This window comes from Zeus faber (assembly GCF_960531495.2).
Source record: "Zeus faber genome assembly, chromosome: 6".
NCBI lineage: Eukaryota > Metazoa > Chordata > Actinopteri > Zeiformes > Zeidae > Zeus > Zeus faber.
Window position 1 is genome coordinate 33,017,296 of NC_137201.1, and position 16,164 is coordinate 33,033,459.

Here is a 16,164-nt window from a genome sequence, read left to right on the forward strand (position 1 = left end):
GTGGGTACGGTAGCACAGTGCATTGCACTGCTGCCTCACATCAAGATGATCCTGGGTTTGATATCTCCAGATAAGGGGCCTTTCCGTGGGGACTTTGCCTGTCCTCCCCGTGCTCCCAGGGGGTTTCCTCCCCGTGCTCCCAGGGGGTTTCCTCCCCGTAACATCAGTAAGGTCCCCCACCAAAAACATCATCTGACCAGTAATGTCCTTCCTGGAGGAAGGACAAGCCAGGATGCCTTAAAAGCATAGTCTCACCAGCCACCCTTTGAAAGCGTGTTTGTGTGTGTGTGTGTGTGTGTGTGTGTGTGTGTGTGTGTGTGTGTGTATTGGTCGCCGTCGCCGCATAAGTGTGTGTGCCGTAGAACGAATAAAGAATCTTATTCTGTATGTTTGTATTGTGATATAACATTCTGTATTCTCATATAATTCTATATTATATCTCCTGTATAGGTCTCATTTCGTCCTGTCTGTATTTTGCTGTGTCTGCAGTTCTGCAGTCAGTGAAGGCCACGCTCAGTAAGAGCGTCACTCCCTATTTGCTCATTATTTTCGAGACATCTAGAGACACTCCCTTCCTCCCCAGTTATCTCTCTGAGACACTCCTCCCTTATCCCTCTGAACCAAGGAGACAATCACAGTGGTCAGACAACTGTTTGCTTTGGCATGTCTCTTATCTTGCACCTGCACCTGAACTGCACTGCTCATTACTTTTAATGGACTCGCATCACGTACTATTGTATGCTTCACGAAACGTAACGTTACAGTGGGTGCTGCTCAAGGGATGCGGCCGACTGTGTAGAAAAAAACTGACTCCGACCTCCTGTAGTCAGACAGGGCTGCTTCACTGCTTCACTGCTGCATCACTTTATTGTCTCTTATCTTGCAAAATAGATGTTGTCAATAGAACAACAATCTCAGTTTTGTTCCTGAAAGTGAAGTAGGTTTACCTCACACTGACCTCACACTTACCTCACAGAGCATCAGTGGCACTGTATGGGGGGGCGGGGTTAGGCCTTCAAATAATAGTTTGTTTTAGCCACTGAAATGGTCATTCACTGGATTAGGGTTAGAAACCAAAGGCTTCAACATCTTGTTTTGTAACAATAATATTCTAAATACATGTAATGACATAAACATGTATGCACACACGCAATGAAGAACAACTTCATGAAGCCCCAGTCACACACTTTTATTCCAGCACACAGGCTTCATTCTTTCACACACCTTTTTGATCGTGCTCTCCCTCGGGTTCCGGCCAAAGAAGGTGCCCCATCCTCAAAGCTTGCCCCATCTTGACCTGACCAATTATTCTCTGTACCTGTGAGGTGGAGCTGATCACATATTCTCTGACTCCCTGAAAATAAGCTGTTCGACTCACGAGAGCTGCTCCGGAGCACATCTCTGACCCTCGTACAAGTAAAAGGCAGCGTCTGTCCCCCTCTTTATCGAAACCCACCGACTGACAAGCTGCCGATTAAAGCCAACCTTTCATTTCTGTAACATTTTTTGGCACAAACTCACAATCCAGACAGTCTTTGTATTGCCCCCCGCCCCCCCTATATTTACGCGAAATGGTTCAGTCCCGCTCAGAAGCGTAACGTACGCAAAGGCAGTAGGAAACTGATTAAGGTACCGAAGACGTCCCCCCTCAGGGGGACTCAGGTGTACCAGGCTGCAACGCTGGACATTAAATCCCACCCACCCCGATTTCTTTAACTGTCACTTTTAGCTTAAATGTCGATTTCATTGGTTTGGACTTGGGTTGGGGCGGGGTTAACACGGGGAACCGCTCCTCCGTAAAGTCTCTGTTTCCTATTTTAAATATAATGATCACTCTCAACCATGAGCATGGTATCGCTCGGTGGTATAACTATCACAGCTGCACCGGGGGCCCCGTGGCCGCTGGGGGCCCATCCCATCGGCGTGCTAGTGCACCCTTGAGTGCGCCCCAACGATGCGCTCTGTGTGCGTCCCCTTGTCCTGTTCCTCCAGATCAAAAAACTGTCTTTTTTGATTTTGGATTTAGCCACTTTTATTTGAGTCCATTCCTGAACCCCCCCCCGTCGACAGATTGGGTAGAGCGGCAAAATGCCTCGAGCCACACGGGTCCGTGTGCGTGTGCGTGTGCGCACGGGGAGGGTCCAAGCAAAGAATGCACCAGGGCCAGCATAGAGCCTCGCTAGAAGACTTTGGACAGGGATTGGCCATTGTTCCCACGGCCTATTTTTCCGAAACCCCAATTGTCCAACAAATTCCAGGTGGGAGATGATTACGTTTGGGTGTAAGGTTCGAGAAGGTTAGGGTATCCCACGTCCTTAGGGTGTCCCAAATCCTTAGGGTATCCCACGTCCTTAGGGTGTCCCACGTCCAAAGGGACATTTTTCAGACTTGGTGTTTTGGAATAATGGGCGGTCGGAACAATGGCATGGCACCTGGAATGTAACTCAAGTACATCTACTCAAGTTCTGTATTTAAGTACACATTTGAGGTTCTTGTACTTTACTGGAGTATTTTAATTTCATGCAATCTTATACTTCTACTCCACTACATTCAGAGGGAAATATTGTACTTTTGTACACCATTACATTTATCTAACAGTTATATACTATAGTATAGTTATAGTTACAAGTTAGTTCTCAGATTACAATTTTTCATACCCTTCCTGTCCAGTGAAAACTATGTATTTCCAAATTTGGTGATTTTTAATGTTTTTGATCAACTGAAATATTATGTGTTCCTTTACGGGTTGAGAAAATTCTCCTCCTTCTTAAGCTAAATAAATTATAAAAAAAACAATCTTGGATAAGCTGGAAAATGCTTTGTCACAAAGATGAAAAGGGCGATCATTGCTATTTTCACGCATAGATTCTATTTTTTACTTGTTTTGCTTTTTTCGCTGGAATGTAATCAATACAGCCAAACTTTTAGGATTGTATATATACTCAATCAGTTGTCCCTGCCTGTGGGCTGGGACAACTCAGATACCCTGCCCCCACCCTGCACTGTTCAATAGAAGAATAGAACGCTGCAGACAGAGTGTTATATGGAAGGGAGAAGTGAGAAATGAGAAATGGGAAATGAACTTGTCGTAACCCTTAATTAAATATCATTTTAAATTCCCCAAATTGTTAACGGATGATTAAATCCTCTCAGTTTGGTTTTCCTGTTAGTGGCAGATTAACCTCGCCGACCACGCAGGAGAATTTCTCCAACAGAAACTTGACCTGATTATACAAAAGTTTCCTGAGAACAGCACAAGGTTCAGCTCAGTGTGATAAGCTGATGCACAGGAAGTGCTGGACCACGGGTTTGAATCCAACCAAACCTGTGGTTGCTGGAGTGTGTTCCTGATTGGAGTCTAACCCCTGGGCCACACTTCACATACCTGGTGTGGTGTGGGGGTGGTGTGATTGAAGTAGCCACACCTGTCTTTGGCCTAAGTAATTGGGCCCGGGATCAGGGTGGCTGTTTGCCTGTTGCTCGCAAGAGCAATAAATAAGCAACAGATAAATATCCCATCCCCCCACACACAGGAGAGGAGCCCTTGTCATGACATGCCTTCCATCTGCTCGGGGCTTGTTCCACCTTGCCACCCGGGATGTCACAGAGTTCTCATGGTTCAAGTTTCATCCATATCGATCCACAATTGGAGCAGGAACTAGTGAAAAACCGATGAAATTTGCAGATATTAATGAGGCCCTATTGAAGCTGAACATTCGTGCATCACCGACACGCCAAGGTTGTAAAACTTCCGGTTATGGTGGAGTGAGATGAGTAAGACGCTTTGTGACATCAATTCCAATTCCATCCACATTAAGGGGGATGGTAGCTCAGGCGGTAGAGCTGGTGGTCTAGTAATCTAAAGGTTGCTGGTTGGATCCCAGGCTCCTCCTGCTAGCATGCTGTAGTGTCCTTGAGCAAGACACTTAACCCCTCATTGCTCCTGATGGCTGCGTCCGTCGGTGTTTGAACAATTGTAAGTCGCTTTGGATAAAAGCGTCCGCTAAATAAATAAAATGTAATATGTGCAGGTTGTGGCCCCTGAACGTCCGCTCGCATTTTGTGAGCTGTGCTGTGTGGATTCCACTTTTGTACTTTTGTAGTGGTTACAAACTGCATGTGTGTCGGTGTCTCATCTTACCTGCTTGACGTGGGCGGCGCTGTTTGTCTGATATTTTATCTCTTTTGTTCTTCTTTGTAAAGTAAGGCATTCTTTTCACATCTAACCCAGTGTTGAATGCGCCGTTGTGTCCCTCCTTACTTTGAAGTCGTAACGTAACTGTGGGAGTCCATGATGCGTTTCTTATACTTGGAACGCCACGGAAAACTAGGACCTGGAGAATTATAAATAATCACAGGAAGATGTCAACCCGTTTCAGGAGTGGAAGAAGTGGTAATATACAAACTTTAGGAGTCCATAATGTGTTTCACGGAATAGAAACCCCTCAGAAAACCTGGACACGGAAAACTATAAATAATCCACAGAAAGTCGTCACCACGTCATTACGTCACTCGTTACCATTGCCCCACGTGGCATCACGGTGAGTCATATCAGTGACAAATCGTGATTTGCAGACAACTCTGTCTAAAATTCTGATGAAAGGTGTTGTATTCAGGCCAGACATGGACATTTATATGTATGTGACAGATAATCTCTTGAACTTGAATTTGACATGGACATGTACTTTTAGACGGGTGGTAGTGTCAACAGGGAGCGCCACTTAAATGGCCTAACCATAGAATTCAGGACTGTGCAAATGACATGTGTAAATTCTGCCAAGGCAGGTATATTCCCCAACCAAAATAACTCCCAGTACCACATGCATGTCGTTTTTCACCCATACCTCCTTTTCCTTTTTAGGTTTATAAAAATACAACTACTTAACCCATGAGGCAATTCCATCAAGATGGATTACAAAATGGCACAGAATTTTTTTAGTTCCTAGGATTAGGGTTACCATTTGGGTTTCAAACTATGATTTAAACTAAAAGTTTATATATTACTGTAAATATTATGCAATGTGTATAATAATTCGTTTTTGCTCCTGTAGAAGCCACAAGTCTGTATGATATGAACCATGTTTTAAGAAAAATGTGCTGTTCTACCCATAATTATAAGTTTAAGTTTATCTCTGATTGGTGGATTTTGCTGTTACCATGGAAATGTTTACCGCACTGGCTGATGGGTACATTGGGTACACAGGCGCGCAAACTGATATCATATCCAGTTATATTGTATCTATAAATGAAATTCATACTGAGGGTATAAACCTATATCCCTATTCTCATCCAACCTTGGGAGAATACAGACCATTCAACAGAGAGAAAGTGAAACCAGTATCCTGCTTTTATTTTGTGATTTAGTGAAATATAAACCCATGCATTATGAATTTTAACACATCCATGCCCCCCACCTCCCCGCGGTGGCGTACTTCCATCAGGTTTAGTTTTAGTGTATGTATCCGTGCCCCCTTCCTTCTTTAGCTTAGCTCCTGATACGTGAGGGGCAGTTTGAGAGACTGAATACAAATTCAATGGATCTGGTGTCAGATTGTCAAAGCACAGCATATTCCTTCGAGCAGAGTTGTCCTTCACTATGTAAATAAGTTTCGCAATCAATTTCCTCAAATCTCCCATCTCTCCCTTCTCCAGTCTCCTTTACCTTTCCACACTCCCCTGACTTTCTTTAATATGGCCTCGTTAATATCTGATGTTGTTACGTCCCAGGCATAATAATGCTCTAGGGTATCTGGTCCATAATGTGTCTTAAAAAAATGAAATCCATCTTGTTCATCTCGTGTTCTACTTATTTGCAAGCGTTCTTCATTGCAGATTACAGTCATTCCCAATTTGCAAATCAAGTCTCGACCACAACAATGCACAGGATTGGACAGTAGGAATGTATGTTTTAGCTGTATGGGTTCCTTGTCATTTGGGTCAAAGACATTAATTGGTTTTGTAAAAGTCTCTATTGTCCGTACTATTGGCGGCTCAAGGAGTCAACAAGGAATGGAACAGACCAGGGGCAGGGGAACATATTTTCTTTGAGGGATGCTGAATGCTGATGCCGAATATACATGCACGTGCAGGGTAGCATTAAAGCACACGCCAAATGGTTCACACACCAAATGGTTCATTAATTGCCTGCGTGATCGTAAAAAAAAATGCGTACAGGACGCCGCAAATTGTTGCAATGCGGCGTTTAATGAGCAACATTACGCCGGGTGACGTCGACATGTCTGCCGCCGTCAGGTGCATATTATCCTATCCTATATATCCTCCCTCCCAACAAGGCACCGCATACCGGCCTCTACGGAGCCTCGGGTAGGACAATTTGTCAGAATGAGGGTTTTTTTCAGGGTAGACGCAACCGCCATGCATGGATCTCAGAGAACAACATTACGTGTGTTTGTGTGTGTGTGTGTGTGTGTGTGTGTGTGTGTGTGTGTGTGTGTGTGTGTGTTAACCAGCGTTGAGGCAACAACACAGCAAAAAAAGGGAAAAATATTGACAGTAGCCCTGTCACAATTATAAGTACAATTTGGTTTACGAGAAATTGTCAAAGAAATTATTTAGATTTGGATTTTTGTTGTGTATTTCTTTTCTTTCATGTCACTATGCCAGTGTAAACACAATAAAAGTGTAGTAATAATAACCGCACTCCTCATCCAAAGGAAAAGCAGATAATTGACAGTGAACAAATACACAAAGTAAATTGCTGTTGAAAGGCTTGAAAAAATAACGGACCATGATGCATATACAATAAAGACTATGGAGTATATATAAATTAGATAAATCATTGATTGACACAGCAGATATAGCCAATCAAGCCACTGGCTTGCTATATATATACATATACCTATATATATATATATACATATACATATATATATATATATATATATATATATATATATATATATATATATATATATATATATATATATATATAATATTTATATTGGACTATTTGGTTGACAAATGGATATCAGTACAAGGCTCTCTCTGGTACAAGTGTCCCTCTCTCTCTGAGAACCAAGCCCAAGAAGGTTAGGGTGTTTATGGACTATGATGAGGGTTAGGGTTTTGTACTGTAATTATTCTGCACTTTTTGGCCACACGTTGGCCTTCGTGGGGCCCTTGGAGAGATTTTGATCCGACCCTCCCACAGCTTAACTAATTATGAAGTGTGGCTCAGATGACCCCAGCTCAAAAACATCTAAATGACATTTTGGAGTTGGCCCAGTGTGTGTGACAGAAGATGTTCACACATTTTAATTAATTTGCGGTTAACGGCAAAGTTATTTAAGCATTTATTTAAAATGTGTTACAAGTTCCAAAATGGTTTGTGATGGTTCTTGGGGTCCCTGCTCAACTCAGAGCCCTGGAGCAGAAATGGGGTGAGGTACGCTTCACACAGCAGGCAGGAGACACAACTTCCAGTGGACCTGGAGATTTGAGTGGTAATTAGTATTGTAGCACTAACCAGTATACGAGTACTACCTGTAGTACTGTCTCTGTTTGTGAGGGCCAACAGAGCCATCTAAAACATCACATGAAAATGACCCTGATTAAATCACAACTGTGAGGCCGTTATACACATGGAATATATGATTTATTAATTTGTTTGTTTATAAATATATACATATGCTCTCTCTCTCTCTCTTTCTCTCCCTCTCTCGGCAGCATTCCTATTCCCATCTCTCTGCCTTTTTTCCCGGCTCCCGGCCTCTGTCATCTGTCATTACCATTTGTAATAATTTTTTCAATGTACTTGTTTTTTTCCTTCCTCACACTCTCCTACCTTTGTCTCCAGTACCTTCAGTTGGTTAATACTAAAACTCCCATTTTCAGGAAAACCTAAACTGTTCCCATAATGGCCATTGTGATACTGTATCCTGTCCATATTTTTCGACCGTGCCTTTCACGGGACCAGTAAGATGCTTTGGATCCTGTTTTTTTTTTTTTTTTTCGAATTCTTGAAACCCATTAGGCCTATTTTCCCAAGCAGTTGTTACGCACACTTTTCTGCTCTCAGACACACACACACACACACACACACACACACAAGCTCAGATAACACAGACAAAAGCAAAAGGAAGGGGGGAGAGATTCCCCTCTAAACCAGATAGAGATAAAACTCACTAATGCCGTTTTTACAAGAAAATTAGCAGGTATACTATATATACTAAGACTTTTTTAAACACAGGTAAACCCGCTAAAATAGGCGCTTGACACCTTTCCCACTGCCAGGAGAAATGCCGTTTATTCCTGGTTTGTCACGTTCAATGTCACGAACAAAGGGGCGTGTCATGGTACCAATGTGATTGGGAAAAAAAATAGTAGAGGAGACAGCAACTTAAATAATGACATAAAACTGTAAAACTTGGGGGAAAAAACAGCAGTTCATCACCCAGCGAGACTCAGTTCCCTTTGGTCCAAAAGAGCTGTTCAAAAGAATCGGTGCGTTTGTATATCGATACTGGATCGCGGAGATCATTCCTTAGAGGTCCTGGACCTCTAAATAATGTGTTCTCACCTCCTCATTCATTCAGGATCACGTATTGATGTCTGTGGCAGCTCTGCTGCCACACGTCAACCAAGCGGCACTTTCAGGGCCCTCCAGCACAAAGATACAGGCGACGATGGGTTGTAGACATCAGTTTATTGTAGAGAGGAGGCTAGGTGGAATTAGCCAGGGGCATATAGAACATGTCATGACAGCGTGCCTACCCTGAGTGAGTGTGGGGATGGGGGTTTTAACCTGCTGCTTGTTAGCCCAACCAATGAGCAACAGGCATGCAGCCACCCTGACCCAATCACCTAGATCCAGGTCAGGTGTGGCAGCTCAAACCATCCCATCCACACACTACAATGTCTGTTATGATATTCTTATAAATGTACTCTCAGATGAACAATGACTTGTTTCTGTCCACCAGACATACCTATGAAAGCATTATATTGACAGTCACAAGGGATGCTTCTCAATGGTCAAACGGTCAACTACTGTTCTGTTTCAAGTACTTCCTCTTTTCTGCCTGTTCCACCAAGATGAAACAGGATGTCTCCCTCATCTGTTAAACCACAGATAAAGACTTGTTTTCTGCATATTAAACCACGCCCATTTGTTCTCTATTCTGTATACCTCATAAATACAGTGTGCTCACAATAAACCTTTGGAACACTGATGACTACCTGCCTGGTGTCCACTCAGTTCTCCGAGCTAACTGCTTCACCAGAAAGAAAGAACCATCCTGTGAAAATCAAGCCAGACCAGAGCCAGAGCGCACCAATGCCACCGGGTCGGTGATAAGACCGGGTCGGTCATATTCCGATATTCCTATGTGTGTTTTTGTGTCCATGGGTAAGGAACCAGAAAGCCTTGACTTGTTTTGAGAGGCCTCTAGTCCCAAGCGATGGCCTATAGGTTCCAGATGTGTTTTGGTCCAATGTATGTAACTCGAACATTGTTATTAGAAACAGATGTTGTTTACTCACGGCGATATAAGTGAGCTGTCCCCTTTGTTCATAGTCCCTGTCTCTGCTTGATAGCGATAGAGGACTGAACCCAGCCGTATGATTAAACCTGCATGACAAAGCCTTTTCTGTAGTCATCCTTAATTCTACATATCAGAGCAGAATCCTTCTCAATGGGAAACATCTGATTGCAGTCAGTCTGTCACACCTGGTGGCATTTTCCTCTTATAGCTTCCTAAGGCCTCTGAGGTAGATGTTTTGCATCAAATTAGTCTCAAAACTCATAAGCAATCAGAACAGTATCAGCGAGCCGAAAATCATCCTCCGCAAGCAGAAAACCATCCTCAGCAAGCAAAAAACCATCCTCCGCAAGCAGAAAACCATCCTCCACAAGCAAAAAACCATCCTCCGCGAACAGAAAACCATCCTCTGCGACTGCATTTCTGCTCCATGTGCACAAATGCAGTCCCGTCAGGGGACTCCCACAATGCATTAATTCATATAAAGAATTCCCTGAAAGAACAACTTTGGGAGACTTTACCCGCTGTGGTTGGTGGAGATTTTTCACGGCATTAAGATCAACAAAGACAACAACAACAATGGAGTAGCTGTTCCACGGAAGTGCCGCTGGAGGAAGCACAGCGGAAAACAAGGCATTTGGACCAGACTGAGGATGCAACCTTACTGTGGTGGACAAAGGGGCGTGGTCAAGCACCGGCTGCAGACAACAGCACGGTTCCCTTTTCCCGCGGCCACCAAGCTGCCTTATATAAATAGATCCTCATTATATATATATATATATATATATATATATATATATATATATATATATATATATATATATGGGTTCGTAGTAGTCCTCTCGTGTGCAGGAGGTATAGCGTTCCGCTCCTGGGATGCTCACCAGCCCGTGCGCCAATCTCCTCTGTAAGACAGACAAAACATTAAGAAAACTCCCTGCCTTGAATTGGCCCAATCAGCGCCGTGCGGGTGCTGATTGGACCAATTTAAGGCATCTTGGTGGCCGCGGGTAAAGGGAACTGTGCTGTCGTCTGCAGCCGGTGCTTGACCACGCACCTTTGTCCGCCACTCTATCGTCCACCTCTGCCCAGCATCCTTCTTGCCAATGTCCAGTCCCTGGAAAATAAGATTGATGACCTTCTGGCGAAGATCAGATTCCAACGGGACACAAGAAACTTGCATCCTCTGTCTGACAGAGACATGGCTGCTGGTGCCAGACCACACCATACGTCCAGTCGAGTTCTTCTCGGCTGGAAATCTGCGGGCCCAGATGGGATATCTGGGCGAGTACTGATGACTTGTGCTAAACAGCTAGCCCCTGTGCTCACTTGGGTTTTCAACGTGAGCCGTGGTCCTGCCTGCTTCAAGAGGTCCACCATCATTCCTGTGCCGAAGAATGCCTCTCCAGCCTGCTTGAATGACTACCGTCCAGTGGCCCTCACCTCAGTGGTCATGAAGTGCTTCTAGAGGCTGATAAGGATTACATCTACGCCTTCTTCCCCCGCACCATTGACCCGTTGCAGTTCGCATACCGGCCGAACAGATCCATGGAGGACGCAGTCTCCCAGGTACTGCACACTACGCTCACGCACTTGGATGGCCGGAAGGGGCCGTCAAGCTGCTGGAGCTAGGACTGAACACTCCGCTGTGTGCCTGAATCCTGGACTTCCTCACAGTCCGGCCCCAGGTGGTTAGGGTGGGAAGTCACACGTCCAGCTCCCTCACCCTGAACAAAGGATCCCCTAGGGCTGCTTCCTCAGCCCCCTACTGTACTCCCTGTACACACATGACTGTGTGGCTAGGTCCAGCTCCAACACCATCATCAACTTTGCTGATGACACCGTCGCGGTGGGCCTGATCACCCGACGACGATGAGAAGGCCTACCATGAGGAGGTGGCTGACCTTTCACTCTGATGCCAGGACAGCAGCCTCCTCCTGAACGTCAGCAAAACTAAGGAGCTGATTGTGGGCTTAAGTTGAGGATTACAACCAAGGACGCATGCGCCGTTGATGATTAATGGGACTTCTGTCAACAGGGTGAGCAGCTTCAAGTACCTGGGAGTCAACATCACGGAGGACTTAACATGGACTTTACATACAGACACTCTGGTGACAAAGGCGAGGCAGCGTCTTAACCACCTCAGGCAGCTGATGAAATTCAGAGTCTCGGTGAGGATCCTCAAGTCCTTCTACTGTGAAGCAGTGGAGAGCATCCCGTACCACTGGAACTACACTCCCCTCCCTGCAGGACTTATACACCAGGGGGTGTAGTAGCAGAGCCCAGAGGATCATGAAGGATCCTCACCACCCCAACAACGGACTGTTCCAGCTGCTGCGGTCAGGCATGTGCCTCCGCAGTCACACAGCGAGAACAGAGAGACTGAGACGGAGTTTCTTCCCGCACGCCATAAGAACTGTCAACGCTGACCTCACCAGGGGTTCTCACTGAGACACACACATAGGCTCCACTGCCTACTGTTCTGTATGTAGCATACTGTACCACTGCACTGGGTTACTGCATACTGCACTGTATTGCAGTGTCATACTGTTGTATAGTGTACTGTATATCTCCACACACACTACCTCACTTTATTCACATTCAACTTTAGTGCACATATCTGTATATACCATAGTCTATTCCCTTTATTTATATTTTGTATTCCTACTTTGTATATTAACCTTTTTTTACTCTTATTTTATTCTTTTTATTAATTGAATTGGGTTTTAGGAATCAGTTAGTTTAGTTAGTTAATTAGTTAGTAATGGTGCCAGTTAGTTAATGACCAGTTACTAGTTATTGTGCTTAATCTCCGGGTGCGTTGCAATGTCATTTCACTACATATATGTATGATCCTATGTATATGTATGTGACAAATAAACATCTTGAATCTTGAATCTTCAATCTTCAATCAAGTACAAAGAGTTTGTGGCATTAGCAGAAATATACAGTGTATAGGGTAATCATGAAGGCGCGCTTAAAGAACTATCTAGTTGTTACAATGCTGGATTCTGTTCGTGGTGGATAAGACTGAGTCTCCCTAAGAACCCAACAGCCTGGAACATTCACATCTTTTCAAGGGCTTTTTAACGCAGCGGCTACACAACATTTACAAAACACAGGAGACAGGTGTTGCTTAACAGGTCATCAACAACTTACGCCATCACCAACCAGGGCACATGTTACAGAGGAAAACGTATTATATGGAAATATACAGAGAAAAATTCTGATTCATTGAGTGAGTTTGGGAGCTTGTAACCGTAAGCTTTTGAAAGCCTGCAGCCCGAGGACACGTATAAAAGCGCCCAGAGAGCTTCTGACACATATTATTAAGAATAAAAAATATACATGCATTTTTTTCCTCACAGTCTGTAAAACTCACATGAAAGCAAAACTAGTATATAATTCAAACTGTTTTATATTTAAACATCAGAAACATAACCAAGTTTAAATATAAATATTGAAAATAAAGTATAATGATCATGTATGGCACATTTGGGTTAAGGGGGAAACATTTCAACCACTTTTGGGCTTTTTTTAAATACACTATTTAATGTATATTTATATTTTATTATATGTTTTCCCCTCGCTTTCCTGTGGGTGAGAAACACGGAGCGAGAGGGAAACCAAGCCTTCTGAGAATGAACCAGAAACAAGCTTTTCACAGTGAGTCTCCAAAACCCTCCTGTGAGAGCTTTCAGATGCTCTTTCTCCTTGTCTCTGTCTAAGTCGATCACCCACAGGAAAGCCAAAATGACGTTTCATCTCTTTACAGTGTGTTAAAAAAAAGCCCAAAACTTGTTTCCTACTTAATCCAAACGTGACATACATGACCTGAAATGAGTTATTTTCACTATTTATATTGAAAATATCTGTATTGATTGTACATTTTGAATGGTTTATGCTTTATATTCAAGCTTTTTTGGCAATAGACTATATGTATATATTGTCCAAGGTGTTATCATTATACGGGGATGTAGTTAAATGTTGTCTTTTAGTTTGTAATCAGAGTGAAGAATATAATGTTATGAACTTCATAGACTGTTCTAATGAATGCTTCAACCTGTATTTCCACATTACCAACGATTTATTGTGTGTGGAGACCCATCTGCTCAAACTGCACCGAGGCTCTACTGCACTGACCTGTCGACCCCGTGAGGATCTCTTTCTCCTTCACTTTCTAATGAAGTTTCTGGGTGATTTTGATGTGTTGATGAAGAAGGAGTCTCCGCTGACTTGAATAAAATAATAGTTTTATTACACAAATCAGCATCAAACCAGACTTTCCATGGATTGTCTGGGAGAGAACAGGAGCCAGATACATTCTCTCTCGAGTGGCGTCAGAAAAATGGCTTTTATACTTGTACAGAGATAACATAACACATCTGGTTCTAATCCATAGGTCCCAGCTCAGCCCCTGTCTTGCCATAAATCTAACATTTCCACTTCTCTCCTCGCTCGGCCTCCAATGTACACACTCACAAAGTTGACTTTCTCCGTGTAACTTTCGACGTAACATATGTTAATATTATTACCGCACTATATCTCACTTTTGGGAGCTCAGTGACCTATTCACCTCAAACCTTCCAGACACCTCACTAACTTTCCCGGTAAAAAAACGTTTTTGATAAAAACTCGAAATCTTGTCTGGTAACGCTGCTTGTTCCCAGAGAAGCTTCAGTTGTGAGTGTGATATACAGTTGGTTTGATAATGGGACAAAATGTACTTATTGTACGTTGATTTGGAGAAACGGTCATGTGGTGTAATGTGACGTAGACGTCTCCAAAACAGCCTCAAATTAACCATAATGAGGTATTCGAACATATTACTTTCTATGTTTTAACAAAGTTTCAATAAATCACATGTTTAAGCAATAGCTATAGCTATATATAAATATAATTTTTATAATTGTATTAATTATATAAAGATAAATGATTAGGCCAATTATTGAAGAGCTTGTAAATGTATTTATAGTTTACCAACCTATTCTGTCCATATTTAATAATAAAAATAATGATAATTTGATAATACAGCAATCATTATAAAGCACATTACAACCATTCAGACATCATTAGCATCCAAACAACACAAATGCAATATACATATAAACAACTACGTAAATACCAAGATAATACATCAAATACTCAAAATAAAGCATTTAGGACTTACCAAAGTCTTCATAAATCTCAATGGTTAGTAAACCTTTTTTTTTTGTCAACCCCACTGACTTTTTTTATGTCAATTTCAACTAAAAAACACTTGTTACGTTAGGGGGTTATTGGGAATATTTTGCCTTATGTGAAACGTTCCTAATTGTATGGGAAGGTTAACCACAAAATGAATAGATTTGTTATTACTTTAAAACCAGGTGATTACGTATTTGTCACATATTGTAAAAACCTATTCCATCACTTACTTTCTTCCTACAACCAGTTCCACCAATGAGCGGACCTTATGAATATTCATATTTTGCCCAGTGAATAAACTTGTCATTTAAGTCAAGTAAAAAAGTAATTAACACTGTGGTTGCTCTGTTATTCTCCTGCTGTGATTATAAAATATAATGTCGGGAAAGGAGTTCTCGTCACAGGGTGGTGCCCGCCAAAATAAGGCTGTTAGGTTTATATTATTCCATTTTACCCAAAGTTGGCAATTGATTTTCTGATTTTTGAAAAAAAGAAAGAAAGTAATACTCCCTTTATGGCATTTACATTGCCAAAGCAAATGGAAATATGTCACAAATTGCCCTTACCCCGAGCTTATTTTACCTGTGTTTTTGTTATGATGCCACGCCCCTCCCTCTCGCCTCATTCCCTTCACCTGGTTTCCCTTCTCCTCACCTGCAGCTCATTCCCTCATTAGTCCCTCAGCTTATTTACCGGCCCTTTCCCTCCGTTTGCTGCCAGGTTTTCTTGCGTGTTTTGCCAAGCGGTTCAGCGTCATTCAGTCCTGCCCTGCCCTGCCCTGCCCTGCCCTGCCCTGCCCTGCCCTGCCCTGCCCTGCCCTGCCCTGCCCTGCCCTGCCCTGCCCTGCCCTGCCCTGCCCTGCCCTGCCCTGCCTCCACCCTGCGTCTCTGCTCTCTGGACCTTGGCGTCCCTGCCTGACCCCTGTTGGATTTGTTTGCCTGAGTGACTGATCTCCCGTTTTTGACTTGGTCTGTTGACTTTAGTAAACTGAACTCTACTTGGCCGTTCTCTCTGTCGTGCTTTTGGGTTCAGACATCAGACCATGACGGTTTGAATGAACTCCCGAGCCTGGGCACACCTGCTTTCGGGTAATTGAGATCAAGCACAAAAAAATTCCTTGAAACATCAATGAACCGCGCCCAAAAGAGATGGGTGCTCCTAGGCTGCCCCGTTTATCAACACAAATGCTTCCATAAGGCCATGTGGGTTCTCTGTTGTTGCTCTGGCCAGGTCGTCCACCATGTTAGTTCCAATCTGGAAAAAAACAAAACAAGATTCTTGAAAGTTTTAACAACAGGTTTAACTCCAAATGTGCAGTAACATTTTCAGCAGAGCGACAAGAACGAATATTTTTCTCAACAGAATGCAAGTAATCTTCATTAATCCGATATAGGACCTTTGTTATTACTGAACCTGAAAACTGAGGTTTGCATTTATTATTTTTTATTATTGTTTTTCCAACTCGCAAAAAGACGACTGA